We start from the raw sequence: 13,051 nt of genomic DNA on the forward strand, positions 1-13,051 counted from the left end.
CCCCAAATGTGAAAATCTCGGAGGGTGGGCATGAAGTTCTTGCTTCATACCACAGAACAGGAAAGGATGCCCACACAGTAAACCTTGTAGGAAAGGACCAGTCTCCCTCCCTCATGCTGGGTTGAGGGATGGGGCAGAGAGAGGAGACATTTTTGATGGAGGAGATTGAGAGAGAAAGACATGATACTCAAGGTGCAGGGGAGAATGTGGACACCGTGGGTGTGAATATTTCTGATCCCAAGAAAGGACCTGTAAATGTGCCTTCCCTGTCTAAGTCCAGGCAGAGCCTTCCTTGCAAGGGGACTAAAAGCTGACCATGGGACCACACATGGTGACCTCTAGGCACCTCCCACATGTTTAGTGGAAACTCCAGGACACATAGTATCAGTTTGCTCAGTATGGACAGAAAACACTTCCTGGCCATGTGGTGGGGGCAGGAAGACAACTTTGAGAGGATAGAGTCTCGAAAGGAACTTTAACACTTTGATCAACTTAAATTATCCCAAGGAGAGTACGTAATTTTTATATGAGATAGAATTTACATAGGAGCAGTTAAGGTTTGTTTGTTTTTGTTGTTTTGTTTTTTGCTTGCTTTGTGTTTTATTTTGTTTTTGTTATTTCAGTAGAAATAGAGCTTTGTGAGTTTGATCGAGTACAACTTAGAATCAGCCATTCGGGTCACTGTGCATTTGAAACTTAGCACACCACCTAAAGAGTGATGATATGAAATAGCAAGGGAGAGGTAACCATGTGTCAGCTTAAGGGTCAGTGGTAGCAAGATTAGTGACTGTCACTTTACTTTCAACAGTCTTTTGAGGTGAGGGTGGGGCACATTTTCTTCAGTGTGTGGTCACTGGAAAAGTGTCTATACTCCTGTGCTTCAGCCATGCTTCTCCAGCTAACCCAAGTAAATTCATTGCTTCACCGCCCTCCTCCTACAGGAAAGTAGGAGGAGCCTAGTTAAAGGGCGGTACAGGTCAGTAGGAGAGGACTAAGAAGGAAATGGAGTGGCCAATATAATCAAAATACATTATATAGACATATGAATGTGTCACAATGAAACTCATTGTTGCATATAATTAAGAAAACTTTAAAAAAATAAAATAAAAACATCCCTCTGGTGAATCCACAATATATAAAAATTCTTACAAATCAATAACAGCAAAAATGAGAATAGTCTTGATTTTTGTTTTTAATGGAAAAGAGAAGTCAATAGGCATTTCACAAAGAAGATGCATGGGCTGGCTACTAAGCTCATGAGAAGTGTTTATGATGTCCATCCTTACTAGAGAATTGTAAACTAAAGCGATGATAAAACGCGGTTCACGTGTAATACGGTGATCCCGGACAGCCTGTGCCGATGGCTGAGAACCGTGATTGCCAGATAGCGTGTGGAGATGACCGAGAACCATGATGGCAAGGCAGCGTGTGGAGATGGCCGAGAACCGTGATCGTCCAACAGCCTGTGGAGCCGGCTGAGAAACCAAAGGGAGTATGTCACTTGGCTTCATTGTAAAGAGCTATTGAACTGCTCCGACCAAGCACGTGGTGACCACCTGACCCCACCATTCTACTCTTAGTCACCAACTCTCAAGAAATGGAAGTTTACGCCTACACAGGTTTGTGTGTGTGTGTGTGTGTGTACAAAAGTGTACCTAGCATAAAAATACATAAAGGATTAATTTTTTTTAATCTAGAGATAAATTGGTGAAAAAAATTACTTGCCACACAAACCTGACGACGTGGGTCCACGTCCCTGAATTCTGTACTGAGGGTTGAGAACTTCGCAGCAGTTGTCCTCAGCCTGCCAAATACGGACCACAGTGCTCCCAGGTGCGCATATTTGCATGTGGGTGGACTCACACGCTAATAATAGATAAAATCTAAAAATAAAAGAGAATGTTTATAGGGATCATACTAAGAATCAGATGCTGTCTTTCTTAGATTTTCCCCCCTTTGTCAATTTGACACAAGCTAGAGTCATTTAAGAAGAGGAACCTCAAGTGAGAAAATGCCCCTACCAGCCCGGCCTGTGGGCAAGCCTATGGGGCATTTTCATGATTGATGATTGACATAAGAGGGCCCAGCTCTCCGTGGGTGTCAAGAGTGAGTGGTTCTGGGTTCTATAAGAAAGCAGTTTGAGCCAGGCGTGGTGGTGCACACCTTTAATCCCAGCACTTGGGAGGCAGAGGCAGGCGGATTTCTGAGTTCGAGGCCAGCCTGGTCTACAAAGTGAGTTCCAGGACAGCCAGGGCTATACAGAGAAACCCTGTCTTGGAAAAGAAAGAAAGAAAGAAAAGAAAGAAAGAAAGGAGGGAGGGAGGGAGGGAGGGAGGGAGGGAGGGAGGGAGAGAGAGAGAGAGAGAGAGAGAGAGAGAGAGAGAGAGAGAGAGAGAGGAAGCAGTTTGAGTAAGCCGTGGAAAAAGCCAAGATGCTTCACTCCGTGGTCTGTCTCTGTATCAGTTCCCTCAGTGACAGAGTGTGACCTGTAAGCTGAGAGAAACCCTTTCTTTCCACGATGCTTTTGGCCATGGTGCTATGATCTCAGCAATAGAAACCCTGACTAGCATACACCCAAAGGCTTGACAATGAAGCAAGCAAGCTTGCTAAAAGGGCTTGACTAAAAGCAAAATGCTACTCAGCACTGCCAAGGCTCATCGCTCTATCCAACACACAGATGAGGTCTCTAAAACAGCACTGAGTGGAGAATCCAGAGTAAAAGACAAACACACTCACACTCACACACACACACACACACTCACACACACCACACATAACACACACACTCACACTCACACACACACACACACACCACACACACCACACATACCACACACACACACACACACCACACACACCACACATACCACACACACACACACACACACACACACACACGGTAGGATGCCACTTCTGTAGGCCTAGAACAAGCAAGAGGGGGCTTTAGTGATACAAGTTCAAAAGTAGTTGATGCAGGAGGGGATGTTCCAGCATGAATATATCCTGAACCTTGTTCCCAGGGGGAGTTGCACCAACACATGCAATTGCCAACTCCATTAAACAGACCATGGTAGAGCTATGCATTTTCTTGTAAATAAATTATACTAATCTTTATTTCTAAAAGTGAATATCGCCAGGTGGTGGTGGTGCACGCCTTTAATTCCAGCACTCAGGAGCCAGAGGTAGATGGAACTCTAAGTTCAAGGCCAGACTGGGCTATCAAGTGAGTTCCAGAACATCCAGAGCTATACAGAGAAGCCCTGTCATGAAAAGGGAAAAAAAAAAAAAAAAAAGGAAATATGAAATAAAAGCTTAGAGATTTGGCTCAATTTCTTATTGGCTAATTTCTTCCTGGCTCAATTTCTTCGAGCATGCAGCCTTCAGGAAGGCCTACCCCTCTGTTCTATCGCTCTGCCCACCCCTGGCAGGCCCTTGTCTTCCCGCCCATGGTTTCTCACTGCTCAAGAGTCATCTCCGGTTCTAAACCTCAGCACGCTCTCAATCGTAAGTTGTGTGTGCATCTTTTTTTTTCAGCAAAATACGGATGTTTTGAAACCACTTTCCCCTCTAAAGACCTCCTCCTTCCTTGTTAACTCTGTGCTTGGCCATTTCATAAATAATGCAGCTCCCTCTCTGGTTTCAATTACAAATGCAGCTCTCTCTCTCTCTCTCTCTCTCTCTCTCTTTCTCTCTCTCATCAGCCCATCTTCCTCTTCCCAGTGACCTCTCCATTTCTCAATTCTATCTAACAGCCACCCTTGCCCTTGTTGCTTGGACGAAGGACTCACCTGGTCCCCAGAAAGAGCCTCTGCTTGGGTGGGGCTTGCATAATTTTGAAGAGATGCTCACTCCCTCCTAAGTTTCTTCTGCCAAAGCCAGGTAGCTTCTGGGCTTCCTGCTCCAGCCTGACAGTCTGTGTGGAAAGTCCCTTTGTGTATGTGGTCCTCAAGGAGCTACTCTTTCTGCAGGGCCCGTGCACAGGGCGTGTGGGCCAGGACAATGCATCCAGCATCAGTTTCCAAATTGCAATGGTTTTGAGCCCTTGCCTGATGTACTGGAGCCATTCTGAAAATCCTACTTTCCAAATACTTCCTAACATCACGCTGACCAGACAAATAGCTGCCCACCATCAGAGAAGCCGGAAGTCTATGAAGCCAAGCCTCCATCTCTGCATATGGCCTCAGTGAGGTTGGGCCTTCTGGCCCTCCTTCAGATTGCTCTTCTGGACCTCATTTGGGTGGCAGGTAGCATCCTTGTCCCATCTATGCAGCATGGCATCCTGAGGGCACCAAAGGCTGTCCTAGAGTCCAGTCCAGGTCCTTAAAATTCCTGAAAGCATCTTATCTGGACTGGTTCCACCTATGAATAGCATGAGTAAGGCCTACTCCTGAGAAAAGATAGCCTTAAAAAAGGCCAGTGGAGTGAAGCCCTGACACCTGAGGTCAGAGGTCAGGCTGATGGCTGGTAGACAAACTTTCCAGAACCAGCCCTAGAAGTTGGCATTTCTTGTGTCTAGTTCATGGTATTCCTGGGCTAATAGTAAAAGAGTGAGTAGGGTAAAGGTTAAAAAGTGAAACCATGGAAGGGGAAGGGGACTTATTGATAGTTGGTGGCTATTGTAAAAGGAAGAATTAATTTCTTTAAGGGTATTCCCTTGGTAGGGAAGAATAGGATGTGAATATGATTAAAAAAACATTTGTATGCATGCATAAAATTCTCAAAGAATTAATAAAAGTATTATATTTTTAAAAAAAAGAAGTGGTAGACAAAGGACCCCTGGGGAAGGAGGGAGGTTATTTTCCACGGGAAAATGTAGGCCAGGAACAGGATGAGACATACTAACCAATGGTGATGTCTCCCAGACCTAGCCACGAGTCCAGGGTAGTTTCCTAGCTCTGGGGAAGCTGATTCCTCATGCTCTGAGGGCAGCAAGGCCTGGGGGCTACATCTGTGATCCAGCATGCTGAAGGGGATGCTGTGGTAGGGGATCATACGTAGGCTAATAGCAACCTAACCCATCCCTCCTCTGACCCCCTGTATAGCCCAATCCCCAAGCCTGTCTCTGGACTTAAAAGCTTGGAATATGGCCTGACCCTCCCTTAGGCTCACCGTATTGGTAGGTTGCCTTGGCCAGCCTGTATCGTCTCAGAAACTGTTGGCCCTGGACTTCCCCTCCTTCCTGGGTCAATATCAGTTGTCACAGGAGAATCATGTAGTGATATCAAATGTAGGGTGGAGACAAAGTGGAATGATGAGAGTAGGCAGGGTTTCAACGGGAGACCCGGAAGTCATGCCCTTCTTCCTTAAAGATGGGAAGAGATGCCCACAGTTGCTGATAGGGACTGAGGGACAGCTAAGTTTCTGAAAGATGTACCCAAGCCATTGCTATGTGGTCAAGGATTAAAATCTCAAGACCTATCTCCTGGCACGGCGCCTTCCAGCTCTGCTCCTGACCCTGTCAGTCTTCGCAGTGCTACCTTGCTCTCAATCTCTTTGATGCTCCGCCCATATTCATTTCTGGCCCTGCTCTCCTTCACTTCTACCCAGCTCTCTCATTCCCACGGTCTCCAGCTAAAATCCCTCCAGATTCCCCACGGTGGGACTATCCTCCTGTTCTCATTCGGAACCCCTCCTCCCCGATGGGATCGCTTTTGATTGGCTACTCTGAAAGTAGAAACAATAGATACAACTATCCTGTCCCTTGTCTTTTTTAATTGCGGGGGGGGGGGGTGTAGCTGAAGCTGAGAAAGCCCTCCATGAAATGCCTCTATTAGAGGACCACTACATATTCTTAATTAATTAATTAATCTTACTGGATGCTGCATCCTACCCTTTAATTCATACATTGAGATCCTAATGTCAATGGCAGTGTCACTTACTCTGGACTTTGGGGAGTGTCTTAGTTACGCTTCTCTTACTGTGTTAATTACCATGACCAAGATGACTTGGGGAGGAAAGGAGATACCTTGCTTACACATCCCAGCAGCCGTCCATTACTGCAGAAAACCAGGCAGGAATTCAAGGGAACTGGAGGCAGCAACGGACGCAGAGATCATGGTGGACTGCTGCTTACTAGCTTGCTCCTCATAGTTTTCTCAGCTGCCTTTCTTAGGCCTCCCAGGACCACCCTCCTCCCTACAGTTGCCACTCCCCATCCCTGGCGAGCTGAGTTGAGGATCCCCCACCAATCATTATCAAGAAAATGCCCCACAGGCTCATCGGAGGGAGGCATTTTCTTAGCTGAGGTTCCTTCTTCCCAGGTGACTCTAGCTGGTGTCAAGCTGACAAAATCCTAACCAGGACAGGAGACCATGAGGGTTAAATCCTCATGTTAAAGCAGACCCCATGGGTTGCCTTACCCCCTTTCTATCATGTGGTTATACAGTGGGACACTAGTAACCCAGAAAAGGATCCTTCTCAGAACCTGACTATGTTGTCACCTTGACCTTGTCCAGACCTGGAGAGGACACTTGTCCCTGAAGGAGGGGGCAGCTTTACCTTTGTTAGAATGCGAGGGAGGATGCTTTATTGGACCTGCTGGGAGACCCAAAATAAAGTCTCTCCCCCCCTCTCTCCTACTGCCCATTTTGTTGCTATCCTTTGGTGTTTCCACCTGTTGTTGATTGAAAGGCAGGGGAAAGGACATTCACTCCCAGTAAGAAGTAGAAGATAGGGCTGGAGAGATGGCTCAGTGGTTGAGAGCACTGGCTTTCTTTTCCAGAGGTCCTGAGTTCAATTCCTAGCACCTACATGGTGGCCCACAACCATCTATAAAGGGATGTGATGCCTTCTTCTGTCATGCAGGCACACGTGCAAATAGAGCACTCATGTAAGATTAAAAAAAAAAAAGATTAAGAAGTAGAAGGCAGCTGCATGCAATTCAGTCCTGCAGCAAGAAAAGACAAATGCATCAGGAAAATCTTATTTGCAAAGACCCTGGAGGGATGCAGCTGTGGGTAGGGGGAACTGGACAAACTAAAATGAGAGATAAAGAAGAGCCCTCTCTGGGCTAACAAGGCAGAAGTTTGCTTGGCTTCCAGTAAAGTTCTTGGCAAAGTCCCATTGAAGACTAGAAATAGGCAAGGGAAAGTCTGTGCAAACCTGTAGCCTGCCCCAACTCAGATCCATCCCTTGTGAATTGAGGCACTTAGGACCTACCCTAATATCCAGCAGGGGGGAAAAAGTGAACTTACTTCTGCTCTCTGTAGGCTTGAACATTATCCCAAATGTTCAGCACACATGGAAACTTGTTGAGACCTATAGAGAGGCAGGGATATGGAGCTGCCTTCTGTACACGGCCACCAATATAGCCCAAGACAGTCTCTGTGCTTGAAGACTCTTAGCTCAACCACAGCTTCAATGTTCTCTTTGAAATATGTGCAAAGGTTCCAGGATCAGGGTCTTATTATCTTCAAGGAATCAGACCCCCCCCACCACCATGTATAATTTCTTTTGGGACATTAGCAAGGCCCCTGCATGAATTGGTCTGGGCTTGCCACTCCAGCATTACAGTTATAAGTGTATGCCACCGTACCTGGCTTTTTAAAATGTGGATTCTAGGGGATCCGAAAGGGGTAAGGTAAAGGAGTTAAGGTTGAATGTATAGACTATGTAGCCCTGTAACTGGAGGAGGAAGGCTAGGTTGGGAATCCCAGAAGGCAAGGTGCTTGCCCGACACACCACCATTGAAGGAAGGCCAGTGTGCCACATCCCAGTGTGTCACATCCTGAGGAGCACCCAGTCCCTTTCCCAGACGGTCACTGCTATGCTCTATGGAGAGACAGGAGATTTTTAAAGACTGAGTTTACAAGTGGTAAAACTTGTAACTTCAGTGTGACCCCATCCTCCTAGTTTGACAGAGGGTCAAAACAAGATTCTTCAGCCAATGAAGTTTACTTAGAAACTGAGGAAGGTTACGTTGCTGCCTATCTGGGTCTTATAAATTTATACCCACTACTAATACCTAGGCCCAAGAAACTTCTTCTTGTTCTCCGTGGGAATCAGTGCCAGCAAGCTTTCCTTGGCTCCGGGAGCTGTTTGGTTCAGATCTGGGTGGGGCCCAGAAGCAGTAGTAGCAACTCTGTGGAGGAAACTCCTTCAGCTTTCTTCCCTGGGCATCGTGCCACACGCACATGTAGTGACTGCCGACAGGCCCGCCCAGGGCCTTGGAAAGCCACTCACCTCCAGTCTGCTCAGTCCATGTCCCACCTCTCCTTTATCCAGATTACCCACTTTTTCCTGCTCCTGGAAAAGTGTTTGGACATCATGTACCCCCTCTTGCCATCAATGGCAGAGGACAGAGGATGAGGGCAGGTCTGTGGTTACCTAGGTGACCACAGAGCACATCAATCACGCTGCCAGGTCCCGGGGGCTTGGGCTGGGTGTCTGCTGCCAATCTAAGGAAACCAGCCCCTGCAGCACCTGGGAACCGTGCCAGAAGAGCTCAGAGCATCTATAGGCTGCAGGGCTGTGTTCCCAACGTTTCTCTGACCTTGACTAGCTGGGCCTCCTCAAAGGCAGGGCCAGATATGGCTAGTTTAAGTCCTCATATCTTGTCTTCTCTGGCTCCCCTTCCTCATGGTGTGTCTCTCCACTTTCCTCTGGCCTTCAGCAGGGTGGCGGAGGTTGGAGGCTCACATGGTCCAGGACGGGATTACTGTAGAGTGGGAAGCAGTACAGTTCAACAGGCAGAGATTAAGTCAGAGGTGGGGTCTTCTTCACTCACATATCCCAGAAATCTCAGGCACCAGCATGCTCCTGGACCCTGTGACACTCCTGTCGGCCCCTCTTTTCCTTTCCTCCTGCCCTCATAGCAGAAAGGACAAGATGGCAAAGACAAAATAGAGCCTCTCTTTCCCCAAATCCTTCCCTCCTGGAGCCCTTGGCCTCTCCCCTTCTCCATGGACTTAGCTGCTGCCCGCCACTTCTTCGATCCCAGCCTTCCTATATTCTCATGGCTCAGAGATGGCCTTGGAGCCTGTTCTGGGAGGAGGGATTTGGACAAAGTCTTCAACTCTGGTGTCTCCAAGCCACACCCCCATCCTTGAAAAATCTTCTAAGTGTCGGGAAGTGCTGGAGAGGAAACTGGTGACCTGGTAACCAAGTTTTGACAAGGGACGCCTTTGCTTCTATAAAGGAGAGACAAGCAATGCCCACGATTCCAATGTAGGTAGGCTCGGGTCCCTGAGGCAGGGATATTTGCCCCATTTCCACCAAAATTCCTTCCTTTCTATGACCCTCCTGTCCATCCAGGGCCCCGCCCACTGTTTGACCCTCTGCCACCAACCACATGTCTCTGCCCTGGTATGTCCCCTCCAACAAGTTCAGCTGTGGTCTCAGGGCCAATGTGGATACTCTGGGTCCCAGAAATGGAATTCCTAGGAGAGTCAGGAATCACATAGGGACAGTTGGCTACTCCTGGATGGGGGTTGGGGCCTCAGACAGGCTGCTTTATAGGTCAAGAGAGAGTTCAACATGAATATGGCCAGTCTGTGTCTCTAGGAAGGCGAGGAAGCTGTAAGGGAACCGGAGAGTAAGGAGGAAATGGGCGGTGTTTGTGATCCCGAAAGCAGGGGGTGGGGTGGGGGTCTTTTACTTGTTTATTTTTACTTTTTTTTTTCCTGTTTTGCTTTGAAGGTACAATGTCCTCCAGAGTCTTATTTGTTTGAACACTCCATCCTCACAGGGCACAAGCCTTGAGATAAGGCCTAGCAGGGGGAAGCAGATCCCTAGGAGCCTGGGGGAGGGGGGGAAGGAAGGCCCACTTCTGACCTCTCTCTGTTTCCTGATGGCAGAGGTTATGTGACCAGATACCTCACAGGCCTGCTGCTCTGCCTCCCTTGAGGCGATAGATGAAGTCTCCTCTTAAAACTATCAGCAAAATGGAGCCTTCTTCCAGGTTCTTCTTGCCAGGAATTTGGTTACAGCAACAAGTAACTTATACACCGGTTTTTAAGGATTTACCCCTTTAAAGGTTGGCATTTGAGGCTCATGGGTGCACCTCAGTGTGGTGCTTGTGTAGCACACATGAAGGCCTGGGTTTGACTCCAAGCACTGCATACGTCTGTGTGGTGTGCATATCTGTGATCTTGGCCCTTGGGAGAGGACTAAAGGGTCCAAAGTCCAAGAGCATACTTGGCCACAGAGTGAATCTAAAGCCAGCCTAGAATTCCTGAGAGTGTGGGGGTGGAGGAGAGTGACGGAGACAGAGAGAAAGAGAGAGACAGAGACAAAGACAGGAAGAGAGAGAAACAGACAGACAGAGACAAGAAGAGAGACAGAGAGAGGCAGGGAGAGAGACAGTCAGAGACAGGAAGAGAAAGACAGAGAGAGAGTCATGAAGAGAGATAGAGACTGAGAGAGACAGAAAAGGAGAGAGGGAGAGAGAGAGACAGGAAGAGAGAGAGAGAGAAAGGGAGGAGGGAGAGAAAAATAGAGACAGGGATAGTGAGAGGCAGAGATAGGAAGAGAGATTATCATTAGAGAGGCCTTGGTCCCTCTAACCTTAAATGTGCACACCAGGCAAACCCTGCTACTCTAACTAGCTTCATATTTTAAATTCTCGGAACGGTACGGTCACACAAGAGTTTTCTTTCCTTCCCTTGAGAGCAGCTTTGTGCCTTCACCTGACACGCATGAGGTGGGGCTGCTCACAGGAGTCCACTGTCTGCTTTTAAGTTCTAGGGTGAGGTGTAGCAACACTCACCCAGCAAAAACTATGCAGTGCCTGGGCCTGTCTAGATCCTGAGAGTTACTGCCTGCCCCTTCCGTGCCTCCATCCTTTACCAGTGAGGCAGGACTTACAACATCATTCTAGAGTGTCTTGAAGGTTTATGGGAACAGTCATTGCTAGCTCTACCTGCCTTACTGAATCCTGTGTGAGGAGGCCCTGTTCTAATTAATATAACCTTTGCATCTGCTTAGGAAGTAAGTTCAATTTTATCCCCTGTGTACAGAGGAGAAGGGGAAAGAGACACAGGGCACTTTCAAAGCCACATGACACATATGTGGTAGAGGTGGGATCCTAACTCAGGCAGACTTCAGGGAGCTCCTGTTGTATTCAGTTGCCTCAGGCAGGAAGGCAGTTATGGGAAGCAACTCCAGATGCCTGCAAGGGCTACATAGGACACAATCATGACCTCACTCCAACATTTCAAGAGATGCTGGGCATCTGGATATTTATTTAACATTCCCAATTTTAAAATGTCAAATCCTTTTAAACCTTGCTGTTAGGAAAACACAAAACAAACAAAATATCATTATCACCAGGCCATATCTAGTTCATGAGTGGTCTGTCCATTACAGGCTAGTGAAGGCAAGCATTGGGTTAATATTAATAATAAGCATTGGTTGTGACTACCCAGATAACATTGTTAAGAAGTATTCGGAGTCTGGCTTCAGTGAGAAGGACTGCGACAATCTATTGGCAATGCTGGCTACAGGTATAGCCTGGAAGAATGACATCCTCTATGCAAACTTGCCGCAATGCTCTACTAGGGTTAGATGCTGTCCCGGGGAACTAGTGTTCAATTCCATTCATCTAGACTCTGATGAAGTCTCTTGTGCTCTAACTCTCTCCTCCAATGCAGAGCACCTTCAGATTCAATACTTTTTTAGCGGTCAGTGGGTTCCAGGTGCTAATCTCCCACACATTTGACCATTTCCACTTCATCTAAGCAGGAATCTTAAGTCCTGCAATCTTCAGTATGACCACAAGAACCCCACCATACCCAGGCATTGTGTGACGCATCGAGGCTTTAATGGTGCCGGGTGAAAGCCATTGGACAGTGCACACTGTTTTCACTCAGCAAAAGCCTCCTCCCCAAAGCGCCCATGGCTTACCCTGCTTTCATTTGCACCTCTGACGAGAGCCTTGAGTCTCCACTGGAGGCTGGCTTTTCTCCATTGGGAAATTCTGAAGCAATCGTCTCGTGTGATTTGCACACACCCTTCGGTCTCTCTTCTTGTTCTCATTTGCTTAAAAATGTATTTTCCCCAACGAAGTCAGTCTTGCCTTGAGCAGTTCTCACACCAGCTACTAAAAGAATACTGAGCTGGGAGGCATGAGGATTTCTGGGAAGCCACACAGAGGCAACTCTTCAGACACCTCAGATGGGTGATACTTCGGACATCATGGTGGTCTCACCCACAGGCTGACAGCTTGCCTTTGTAGTAGCCACATTTGCTGGATTCTGCTAGTACTTAATCGGACCCACGTTCCCTGTTTGTGAAAGAACATACCCACTCTGTGTTTCTTCATTTGCTTATTGGCTGGTTTGTTTCGGAGCCCAGGATGCAGGGATGCAGGCCAGAACAGAACACTGGCTACTCTCTTAGGCGATTACCCTTCCTTTTGAATATGCAGCACAAACACTCTGATTCACTCCTCAAACTCTCTGCAGTTTGCATTGGCTCCATGCAGTTGCCTGTGTTGATGCATGCCCTGGAGAGCGACCACTGTCACCAGGCCTAGGCATTGCTATTGATTCTGGGCAAGGCACGGCATCTATCCCATGTCCCATGTCCTTTGTAGGAATGCCGTGAGTAGGGAGAGAAGCGAACCACCCCAGCATGGAGCAGGTGTTCTCTACTTTTCTGCATAATCATACCCAGAAAGAAATGTTCAAGATTCTCCATCCACCCCTTCCAAACTTCCCTTATTGCCCCGATGCTTCCAAAAGTCTCCTTTCCCTGCAAAGGATAAGATGCAAATTACAAACATAGACTAATGACTCCACCTTTTGACTTTGGATTTTCAAAATTGGTTTTAAAACATAGAAGAAAAAAGTAATCTTATGAATCTAGATTTTTTTTTCTGTGTAAGAATGGGACTTTTTGAGAACCAAAGAGGAAAAAAAAAAGATTTACTGGATTTCAGAGAGAAATAAACTGGGGCGTAAGCTTTGTTTCCCCAAGAGCAAACTGGGAAGAGGATGGAGTGTCACGCCGACAGACCCAGCTTGCCGAGACTGGGGGGAAAGGGATGACAGGCAGAAGCCTGTTATTCTCTGTCTAGCCAAAATGGGTCAGGTTCTAGGGAAATGAAAGAACC

At 47.3% G+C, this 13,051-nt stretch overlaps 1 long non-coding RNA gene across 2 annotated transcripts; it reads right to left on the bottom strand.

The window, feature by feature from the left end:
- Nucleotides 1–1,174: 1,174 nt before the first annotated feature.
- Gm33926 lies at nucleotides 1,175–12,684 on the bottom strand. Of its 2 annotated transcripts, none has more exons than XR_001778167.2 (3): nucleotides 11,842–12,684; nucleotides 1,735–1,883; nucleotides 1,175–1,475 (listed from the first exon to the last, which is right to left on the bottom strand). It is a non-coding gene; the product is annotated as a predicted gene, 33926 (long non-coding RNA). The 2 variants fall into 2 exon arrangements; XR_391560.4 differs by lacking the exon at nucleotides 11,842–12,684 and adding an exon at nucleotides 7,964–8,925.
- Nucleotides 12,685–13,051: the final 367 nt, after the last annotated feature.

The sequence above is a fragment of the Mus musculus genome, chromosome 7, assembly GCF_000001635.26.
Source record: "Mus musculus strain C57BL/6J chromosome 7, GRCm38.p6 C57BL/6J".
Classification (NCBI taxonomy): Eukaryota; Metazoa; Chordata; class Mammalia; order Rodentia; family Muridae; genus Mus; species Mus musculus.